This window comes from Sitodiplosis mosellana, unplaced genomic scaffold (assembly GCF_009176505.1).
Source record: "Sitodiplosis mosellana isolate CC-2019 unplaced genomic scaffold, AAFC_SMos_1.0 Smas_scaffold_6191, whole genome shotgun sequence".
Lineage (NCBI taxonomy): Eukaryota > Metazoa > Arthropoda > Insecta > Diptera > Cecidomyiidae > Sitodiplosis > Sitodiplosis mosellana.
In genome coordinates this window covers 2,891,360-2,902,689 of record NW_022601432.1, presented here as the reverse complement: position 1 = coordinate 2,902,689, position 11,330 = coordinate 2,891,360, and the positions used below count along the sequence as shown (strand labels likewise).

Genomic DNA, 11,330 nt, shown 5'->3' with positions numbered 1-11,330 from the left:
CAAGTGAAAATACCGTCGCGTATTTGATTTAAAGCCATCTATGATGCAAAACTGTCGATGACTTTATGAACTGCGAATAATAAAAATAACCGAAGCAATGAAGTACAAGGTCCTGTCCATCGATTCAAAATTATATGTTTACAACATTATGCTTTCACAGTGTAATTATTTTAACATCATCGCTGGTTCGCAGACTGGAATTGTGCGATGGCGACGACGACAGCGCGATGAAGATCGTTGTCACTGTTGTTTGTTTTCGAAATGCAATTCCATCCCAAGTGAAGCTTTCAAAGTTAAGAACACATCAGCGCGACAAAAGAAATGTAAAATATTGTAATGAAAGAATCTCGTCGTAAAATCACAAAAAAAGCAGTGAGTGTGACTAGGTGTGTGTGTGTGTGTGTGTGAGAGAGAGAGAAGGAAAGGGAGAGAGAGTGGAAAGAAGAGAACGAGATTCACAGAAGCATTTGAAAATTACTTTGCAAGCGGCTGTAAGACTTTAAGAAAACAAGAACCAAGTGATAATTACAAGATAAACAAGAAACAGTAAGTATTCAAGCATATTGTAATATGCCTTTTATACGTGTAACAAACGACTAGACGATACACATCACATAAATCTACAGCGCGTTACAATGTGCTTGTGCTATAGTTCAGCCAAAACCAACCGAGCCATGGATCGTTCGAAGAGGAGAATTGACTATGGAATCCAACGAGAGTTATTCGTTACCGTTCACTAGCGTCATGCAATATTGTCTGGTGTTGCGAGAAGTAAGTCACATTTTCCAGCTGAAACAGCGACAGGAGCAGCCACAGCGAATGAACGATGAACCGAAACACAAAATGAACGTTTTCTGTGCGCGCTTTTCAAATGCTGTGCACCCGACGTTTGAACGCACAGCAATGGTGACGCAGCCGCTGTAATGTTTCGGTACGGCTTTGTAAAGGTTTTTGTTGTTGTCGCCGTCGTTATCGTCGGTGACACAATGATAAAAAGCTCGGTCGCGTCTCCAACGCCAGCACAATCATGATTGCAATCAATATACAAAAATCATCACACACCGTTCGATTCACTCAGTGATTCAGTGCTGGTTTAATTCTTTATGCACATATCCACGTCCACAGCATAACATGTGTTCGGTTTGGTTCGTTGCAAACATCTCTTGTGCTTGCTGCTGTTGCCTGCTTCTCAGAGGTTTACATGCGTTCCGCATGTAACCAATTCACTGTTGCTACTGCTGCTGCTGCTAATGTTATGTTGTACGCCAAGTTAGACCGTATACACGGCGGTATAACAGGTTGACGGACTTAAAATCCGAGATTACACACGCTCCTCAGTCCTCATTCATTCGACATATAATTCGGTTACAACAGCCGCTGTGTACTCAGTTAAGCATCAGGCCACAGGGCCGTCGGACGTGTTTTCTCCAATTTCTCACTCAGTGTGTATATTTTGAATAAAAGGAGCTAGTTGATAAAAGCCAAAAGGGACACACAGTAATTCGCTCAATAATATTTTGGTCTCGACATCGATGAACGCGCGAGTTGTAGCAAGCGAACAACAGCAGCATCAATCCCCGCATAGTCAGATCAGTTCGTGACTAACCGTGAATGTATGCATTGCGTTTAACGACAAACGAACCACGCACTACACAAAATTGTTGTGCATTATACGACGACCGACCAAAGGTGTGTGTTGTTGTTTCATTTTTTTTTTCGTTTGTTGCTCGTCGTTATTGAGAGCATTCGCTCTCGCTCATTTGCGAATAAAATTACAGCAAAAGACGCCAAAATTAAATTGTAGTCTACATATTTTTCACATCGTTAGTCCATTCGATCGCACAGTCCCGTTTTTATTGCGGTCTATTCACTTGTTCGGATGATCATCGTGCTGTAGCAGTGAAACGACTATTTCTCACACCAATTCACAGAATTTTTGCTCGTTGTTTTTTTTTCGTTCTTACATTTCAACCGGGAACATACGAAAATTAATTCCGTTTACATTTTCACAGTGCTTAATTTAAATGAAATAGAACTTTAAACACACACAAAAAAACACTAACAATTAAAACTATTATACATTCATATTGTTAATGAACTTTTCATTATGTTCACTGTACTTTGCAAATCAAAAAAATAAATTATATTAAGATTGATCAAGTGAAGGAAGGAAAAAAAGCGACTCCGTATGGTTTTAATCAAGAAAATGAGGCGAACAAAAATGTAGCCGAAACAACGAGTCAAGCGAGTGAGAGCAAAAGAACAAAAAAAATATGTGAAATGTGCGAATAAACGAAATATTGTTCGTGATTTTATTCTTTGTAGAATGATCTGAATGAAAACGTCGGGAACAAGAAAAAATTGTACAAAATGAAATGGACGTGGTGAAAAGTTTGTGTTAAATTTGGAATACGCAAATGGAACAAGAAGAGAACGAAAGAAAAAAAAAAACAAATTATTTAAATGAAATGACATTTTATGAAAAAAAAAAATTGGAGCGACAAAAAATAAAATAAAATACAAGACAAAATGAACTTTTAGTATGACTTGAATTGAATGTGATATTTAAATTTATCCAGAATACGGTGTGACAAAAAAGAAATTCCTAAGAAATAAACGGAGAAACGAAAGAAATTTCTTAACACAATTTCTGGATGTCAGGAAACAGGATCAACGAGAGCACATTTTAACGTTAGTATTCAATCACAATCATTTTTTTTATCTCGTCGTCCCCAATTGAATGTTGATTTTCTGATGTTATTTTTTGTCGAGCTGTGTTCCATTTCTTTTCGCAGCAGTCAAATGATCAGAAACATTCATTTTTGCCCTTTGCTGTGTCCAGTGTGCACACTTGAACATTTTTTTGTTAGTTTAAACAAATAACATCAGGCAGGAGACAGAAAGAGAGAACAAGAGAGGAAGAGTAAAAAAATGTGAAAAATTAATTTTTCTTCCAATGCAATTATTTTTTTAATTAAAATACAAACGTTAATGGACGTATTTGCTAGGCAGTTTTTTTTCTGTGACTATAAATGAAGAGAAAAAGAAAAAAAAGTATTCTTCTGAACAAGAAGAATAAGATTTATTGTTGTTTCTTTTGGGTTTTCAATATAGAAAGAGACAGATTTGTGGAACATCAAAAAAGCGCTCAGCGTGTACGTGAAATTAAATTGGGAGTTATGTTTTTTGTTTGTCGCTTGTTTTCTATCTCGGACTCAACTGGTGAAAATCGGACAGAGAGAACAAAAAAAGGAAAAAGCTCACTTGAACCGTTGGAATGTGATTTGGAAGTGTATACAATTGGCTTAAGTCAGAATGTATTAACATTGAATGGGCATTTGAGAAGCAGTTTGTAGCAGACGACTACGACGATGACTCAATTTTCACTTTTACAATCGATTTATCGCTATTAATTCCAGCATCACATCTCTCATTCCGCCGAAATTGGAAATTGTAATGGACAGCAAATGTAAAATGAAAATCGAATTTAACCGTAAGAAAAGGGAAAAAAGTGGAAAGAGAATGGAAAAAAGAACGAATCTCATTGAAATTCATTTTTCGTCGCATTGTGGTTTTTCCAACACATTTTTTTGTCGCACAATTTATTTATTTTGAGCTAAGCGAAAGCAGCCAAATTGAAGAAGAAACACATACACTGCCGTACATAACCAAACCGAATCTAACTCATAACTGTGGGTTTCTATTGAAGTTATTTCCAGTGTCTATATTATCACTTATCCACTTCTCATCCCAAATGCCGTTGGCGTGGGTGAGATTATTTTTGTTATATTGCCGTTTATGTTAAATTAGCTGCTTCATTTTTATTTTGTGGGCTAAATATGATTTCAAAAGTTTCCATTCCGTTTCAGTGCGTACATTTCCTTCTAAATGATGATGATGATGACAACAACAAACTTTCCCCCTTACCCATTCGCTCCCATGCCAAAACATGTGTGTGAAATGATCTGACAAAAACTTTATTCTTTAGTCGGTGTGCCTTATTTACTTCGGGTTACAATAAAACAAAAATTAACCACCGTTGCCGATTCTTCTTCTTCTCTCAAACTTCTGCTTATGTAGTTACAGTGTGCGTTCGTGTGTGTGTGTGTGCAGGCATGTGAAATATGACGTGTGTCTCGTTTGTTTTTCGTTCATTTCAACTAAATTTCCTAATATTAGCAAACAATTTTTTTTCTCTCTTTCTCTCTCTCTCTCTCTCTCTCTCTCTCTCGACTTTCTTCCACCATATGCTGTCTTCAGCAGCCCAAACTTCTTTGTTGTCAACCTGAACTGAGAGAGCAGGCGGGAGAATTTCCCAAAAACCAAAAAGAAAAAATAAAAACGCCGATGAACGTACAGCCACCGCTTAAAATGTGACTAAACGGGAAATAGAAGCATGAATTCACGCATTGCCATGGTAAATTTAGTAGCTTGATTTCAGAAAAACGTCATTACCATAGCTCACTTTCACTGTTCTTCAGAATCCCAGCTTGAACGGAATTGAACCAAATAAAATGCGGAAAATTTGATATTACTTTTGAAGATAATGCACAATCATCTCGTTTTTTGGTGTGTATTTTTTGTGTTCTTCAACTTATTCTTTTCCATTTTTTCTATCGCTTCTCGCTCTTTTGTTCGGCGCTATGCGTTCGTATTTCATGGAAGCACAGAGAAAAGAAAGAACGGTTGCCAGGTAAAATATTGGTTGCTTGTACCTATGGCAGTCGAAATTGTGAATGAAAAGAGCTCTATTACGTTGAAATGCAACACATTTTTCCGGTTCCAAATAAAATACAGCTTCTTCCACCGAAATTTAAGCGAAGAACGAACAAAAAATACTGACCTTTTCATGGTTTGTATTAACTAAAATTCATTCCACATTCGCTGTATCCATACAAAAGCTTTTGATCTCTGGATGTGCGTTATTTGATTGTATCAGTGATTTGCAAGCATTTTTTTTTTGTTGCTTTGTTTCTTAATTTAATTAACTTAACCTTTTATGGTGGTAATTGTTTGTGCCAGAATCACGGATGTCCGTTATCGTTACCGTCTCGTTCGAACGTGCATTCCAAGAACGAAAACTATTGTCTCTGGCAAAATTGTTATGTAGCGTGGATGATTCAATTGTTTTTGTTCGTTGAATGGGGAAGGGGGAGATGGTGCTACTGATGATGGTGGTGGCAGCAGTGATGGTGGTATGGTTCACGTACGGTATAATATGTCATTTCAAAATGTGATGCTCGTCGAAGCAGATATAAGATTTAATATGTCAATCGATTCGCGTTGTGACTCTCCCTCATGCATACATACAAGCACTTGAATGGAATGCCGTGCAATGGCACACTCGATATCCATATTTCCAAACAAAGAAAAATTGACGCAAAGATTGACACTGTTTCACATTTACAGAAATTAATTTTTCCATCGATCCCATTTGCTGCGACAACGATGATGGTGACAACGATAACGAAGAGAGAGAGAGAGAGAGAGAGAGAGGGGGGGAGAGAGGGAGAGAGAGAGAAGAGAACGCGCGATGCAAAGTATGCGAAGAAAAGGAGAAAATTATTATTGAAAATCACTTTTGCAACGGCTTGAACAGTTTCGAACTTGATTTGTGTGCCGTGCTTGTCTTTCAAATTATGAGTTTTCTTTTTCGTCTTCTTCTTCTATTCTATCAATAAAAAAGGGATCAATTTATAGGCGAAGATATCGCAAAAAAAAAAACAAAGCCGAAAGACAACAGCACCAGCATTTCCATATGCATACGTATACCCGTGATGGAAAAAAAAGAAGTGAATAGGCGCGCGCTACGCAACCAGAAGCTTTTCAAAATACAGAGCAAGGGAGTCAAAGCAGGAGAAAGAGAGAGAGCGCGTGTAAAGTAAAGGAAGAAAAAAAAACAAAGGAAATTAAAGCCCAAAGATTTTAACGAAAATTCCGAAATTTTTATATTTGTGTGTATAATCTCTACCACAAAAACGATAAGAAATGTAAACGAAACGGAAAAAGTTTCGCATTTTGTAGACATGCTCGTAAAAAAAAATTCAACGAACGACCTTTTCAATACTTCTACGGCTGATTGTGATTCTCATTTTCGATTTTTCTTTCTCTTGTTGTTGTTTAATTTCAAAATTCATTTAATATTCAACGATTTCACCATTTTTCGACGATTCTTTTCCGTTTTCCACTCAAAGAACATCCAAAACGATCTGAAAGTGAACGAAGCAATTGTTTTGGAGTGCGTGTGTGAGTTTGTGTTGAGTCGGCATGTTTGGCATTTGACTCACTCTCTCTTTCATATTTATACGTTTCAACATATCGAAAGCTGAGAGTTACATGCTACGATTGCTGCTTATCTCAACAGCAGCAGCAACAACAACAGCAACAAAAAACCAAATTCATAGCGTATATGAATAGTATATTAAGAAAATTGAAAATTTCACGAGCCTTGCGATTCCTTCCACAGTTGATAAGCATTGATTGAAATGAAACTCCCGCCACGCGCATAAGAAACAAAAATTATTTACGGCAAAAATAATACAAAAAGCTCAACTGCCATATCATTTTGCGTCTTCCGATTGAAAAACAAAGCCTAAGTAAAACAACAACAATCGAAAAAGCTGAACGAAGAAAAATCTTGACTCCGTCTTTCTTACCCAACTGTCGAGAGGGTAGTTTGACGGAAAAAATAAAATATATTTTAATGGGAATGAAGTTGATGTCGGTGCGTCGTTCGATTTTGCATCTGAAGTAACAGTAGTAGTAACAACCAGGAAAAAAAAATAGGATTTTGCGAAGTGAAATGGCATGGAATATCACTTAGCATATTTCATGTTGTCGATGGTGTTTACTCACACGCTCGCTGACATTTTTCACCAACAAACGTTCGCGAATTCGTTCACATATAAATTAATTGGAGCAATGTGCATGGGGACCGTAATTTTGCAGAAAAAGAAGAACGATTTCCAATGAAAATCGATACATGAATTTGATGGAGAAAAACCAAAGTTTCCAAATTACAATTGATATCCACCAGGCGAATGAATCAAAATTTGCGCACTGGCTTCGGATTTAAAGTGTATCGGTTTCTGGTTTCTTTTTCAACCTCTTTATCTCTCTGTCTCCCGCACTCTCCCGCACCGAATCTTTCGACGAATGTAATGGAGCATTTAAAGCCACATGACGCTTACTTGGAACGTTACGCATTTCACTGCGCCATTGACTTGTTTCCTCTAGATATATGTATATAGCGGTGGAATGGTTTTAGGTAACTGAAAATCGACCTCCATCGTCATTGAATACACAAACACACACATGTATTCAAAGCATTCGTTTAACGAGCACAATTGAAAGTAATTAAATTTAATTAGATAGACTTTTCATATGCCAAGAAGTATGTACGATAGACAAAGAGGCGCTAGAGAGCAAGAAAGCAACGAAACTGACAATTGCCAAGCTAGCTCGCACTCTTCACCTCACGTTCACTCACTCGCTCGCATACTCCGCAGCTGATTATCAGACAAGGCAATCAAGGCAACATCGAAACCAAGTACCACTAATTAAACACTGCTTTGTTTGATTGTAATGACAATTCGACGACAGCAAAGCAATAATCGGATCGAATGTTCGACTAAAGACGACATTCCTATTAATAGCAATATTGGGAATAGCTGACATTTCTCTCTCTCTCTCTCTCTCTCTCTCTCGACCGCATATTTACATTGATCTGAATGTGAACAGATAGCGGTAGGTTTCAATCCCATTTCAGAAGAAATCCGTATGTTTTCGATTGAGTGGTTGACTGTTTACGGGGCGAATGAAGTGCATTTGAATTGTTCGGTGTGCGCCTTTCATTGGCGACCAATGAAAATGTCATAGTCGATTGTTACACTCTTGGCATTTCAGCACACGAACAATGGAAAAATCAATAAATGTTCTTTTCTGGCTTCACTAGAAGATTTATGGCGGATGCTTAGTTTTATGTCAGCTCAAAGTGATTTAGGTAATTTTCAACTTCGGATAATTTGGATGAAGTGTAAAAATGTGACTTTTTTCTTTTGGCAAGAACGAGAGAAGAAAAAAAAATCGTTTCATTTCGGTTTGTTCCGGTGACCATATGTATCTCTGTTGATCCGTAGTCGTCTCAAATTGAGTGACGAGCTTAAGTGCAAATCGGGTTTTATGCTACAAGCTCCGATTGTTCGTTCGTTCGTTTGTGTTCGATTCCCTTTCGGTGAGTGGGGTGGTGGTGGTGAGCTGAGCATAGAATATTCGGAGTGATCCGGGTTTTTTTTTCTCCTCTTCCTCTGAATTCATGTGTGCGTAATATATATTCGTGCGCGTGTGTTTTTCGTGGATGATATTATCGAAATCCATTAGATAAATGCGTTTGAAGTACTCCGATTTCAGTGCTGCGTAAATAATGGGTTTTATCGGTCGGTTATCAATAATTGGCTATAAATCAAATATGATAATGATAAAATATTGTTTGCAAAGCTGTAAATATGGCTGTATAGAGGGAAAAAAAGGAGAGAAGAACGGGTGTGTGTGTGTGCGCACGCGAATGCGCGACAGGCGAACACATTTGGCTTACGGCCTGTCATCAAAGAGAGCCAATATTTTTTTTTAACCCGACAACCCAAATGAGGCGTACGGTATTAGGCAACATTGCCGAAACGCATAGCCATTTTATGGCTTTGCCATTCAAAGACTTAATAGCTGTTTGGAGCGCGCGTTTCACTTCGATTTTGGCATTTGAGTTCAGGATTTCCGTTGTTCTGCTCCCATTCGCGTTCTTTCATTCTCTCTCTTCTCTTCCAAGAAAAACGGTATATATTGTTTTCTTTTTTTATTTATGTGTCGTTATGTCTCGCATATTAACACCAATAACATAAATATGAAGATTCAATACATTTTATCCCCGGTGTGTTCACAATGCGTTCCATTTTGCGATCGGAATCGCAGCGCGCGCAAAATACATCGCATCTCATGACTGGGCCAACAAATGGCAACAAACACAATGCCCAATAAAACTGTTATCGATAACGTCGTGCAGAAAAGCGACACACAAACATCAATTCCGAGAGAGAGAGAGAGAGAGAGAGAGAGAGAGAGAGAGCGCAAGAGATTGAACGAGTGAACGAAGACAGAGAGTTAACGCACAATGTGCACGGGGTTTGAGTTAATTTCCAGTGTATTAGATTTTGTGTGAGCTGAATAATCAAATTTACTTATAAATGTATGTGTTGCGAGCTTATGCAGCACAACACCAAGTGACACCAATGTGATGGTGATAGCGTCTTGTCTTTACCCAATCGCTTTAAATGTTTGTAATAAAAGAGAGGAGAAGAAAAAACCGTTCTAGCAACGAAAAAGAAAAACACATACACACACATATACCGTGTGACACATATGAAAAATTTACAAAGCCATGCAGCAAAAAGCAAATAAATATAATGAATAAATGTGATTGAATGAAGTGTTAGCAAACGATAAAAATCGTTAATCGAAACGTGTTTCGTTTTATGTTAGTCACACACTGTGTGTGACAAACACACACACACACGCACGCACGCATCCACTAAGCCCCATAGTTTATTGCATAATTTGACATTTTTATGTAAAGAGATTTCAATTGGCAGCCCGGCCTCTTTTATCTCCATACGTCTGATTCCGGCATTCTCATTGTTTGAATCAGTTTATATGTTAAGCGATTTCGCATTCGGAATTTTGAGCTAGTTCAAATACAAAAGTGAAAAATTTGCGATATGAGACAGACACACACGCACATGCAGAGAGAAATTGAGAGTGAAAGAGAGAGAGAGAGAGAGACAGAGAGAGAGAGAGAGAGAGAAAGAGAGAGAAAGAGCAATTGGTGATAATGCTGGCCACTGCTTTGATTTCGATAATAGGTAGGCGTTTCATTACAAATGAATGGTTGAACAGAGAACAAATGTGAAGCTCCCAAACATGACTAAGCCTTTTGAAATGTATTGGTGTATCTCTCTCTCTCTCTCTCTCTCTCTCTCTCTCTCTCTCTCTCTGTGTGTGTGTGTGTGTGTGTGTGGGTGGCATAAAATGAGTCTGAATCTGGCATCCATTCACAAAAAACTAAAAGACTTATGTGTCCTTGTTTTGAATTGGACGTGCAAAATGAATGCAATGCATACAGTTTTTTTTGTCGCAAACTATCAATTATTCACATTGAAACCCGAATTTTATTCTCGGGCCCCGAATTGAATAATTCAATGTGAATGCTTTATCATATGTATATCGCAAAATATATATCTAAAATCCCAACCAACTAATCCATTCCGATGAGAACGAAAGTAGATGGCAATAGATTCTCTGGCACAATCTCTTCTTCTGTCGCTCGCCATGGGAACATTTCTCACTTTTGTTGATCCAGAAAATAAAAAACTTTCTGTTTCTACACCTAAATGGAATTATTTCTGTTTAACATCAAATATTTATAAATATACGTATATGCAGCCGAAGTTGAAGCGAAAATCCGATTTGAATCTCCGAATAGTTGTAATGTTTCACATTTCAAAAGCATGGCAAACGAGTACGGACATTTATGTAATATTTATATTAGAAATCAAAGTTTCGCTTTGTATGCGAGTGTGTTGTTTTCCAAACGAAAATATTTAATCATAAATGTTGTTTGTTGTTCGTTTTTTCTCTCTTGTTTGCTCTCATTCTGTGATATAACCCATTCCTCTGTTCGTTCACTTTTTTAACTGTCGTGTAAACACTCCCACGGCCACACAATGCCAATATTATTCGATCAAACTCACCGAAAAATTATTCCTGTTTTATTTTTGCCTTTCAACGTGACATTGGCTAACTATTTTCAATATAATTCCGGTTATTTTCTTGATTAAGTTTACCACATCAATGGCAAACAACCAATGAATGACCGAAAATTTACTATTTCAAGTAAAAAGGAACTAAATGAAACGAGCTGAACCAGCTGAAAATGCAAAATATAGGCTTTTTTACATGGCATTCCAAAATATCGCTTGGACAATGCGTGTTGAGCACAGCGTTAAACACAGCGTTTGTGTATTTATAATACGATTAAATGCCAACGAACCGCTTGAGCTTTATCCCAAATCAATGGCTGGTCGACTGTGAAAGAGCCTAAATATATGAAAAGAAGGGAGAAGAACAAAAGAAGCGAAAAAAGAGAGTCTGTCGCTATATACTTTACCGCATCCTGGGAACCATTTCTTTGAAATGTGACTTTCTCTTTCGGTACGAAATCGAAATTGTTCCGATAGTCTGGATCATAATTCACTGAATACGCTATCGTTCGATTGAGAAGA

General features: G+C 37.6%; 1 protein-coding gene across 1 annotated transcript in view; it reads left to right on the top strand.

Annotated features, from left to right (window-relative positions):
* The first annotated feature begins 2,656 nt into the window (after positions 1–2,656).
* Positions 2,657–11,330, top strand: part of LOC129576475 (uncharacterized) — a 187,344-nt gene continuing 178,670 nt past the window's right edge. The window contains exon 1 of the mRNA XM_055461662.1: positions 2,657–2,691. The gene's annotated coding sequence lies outside the window, so the exon portion shown is untranslated. The remainder of the gene's footprint in view (positions 2,692–11,330) is intronic.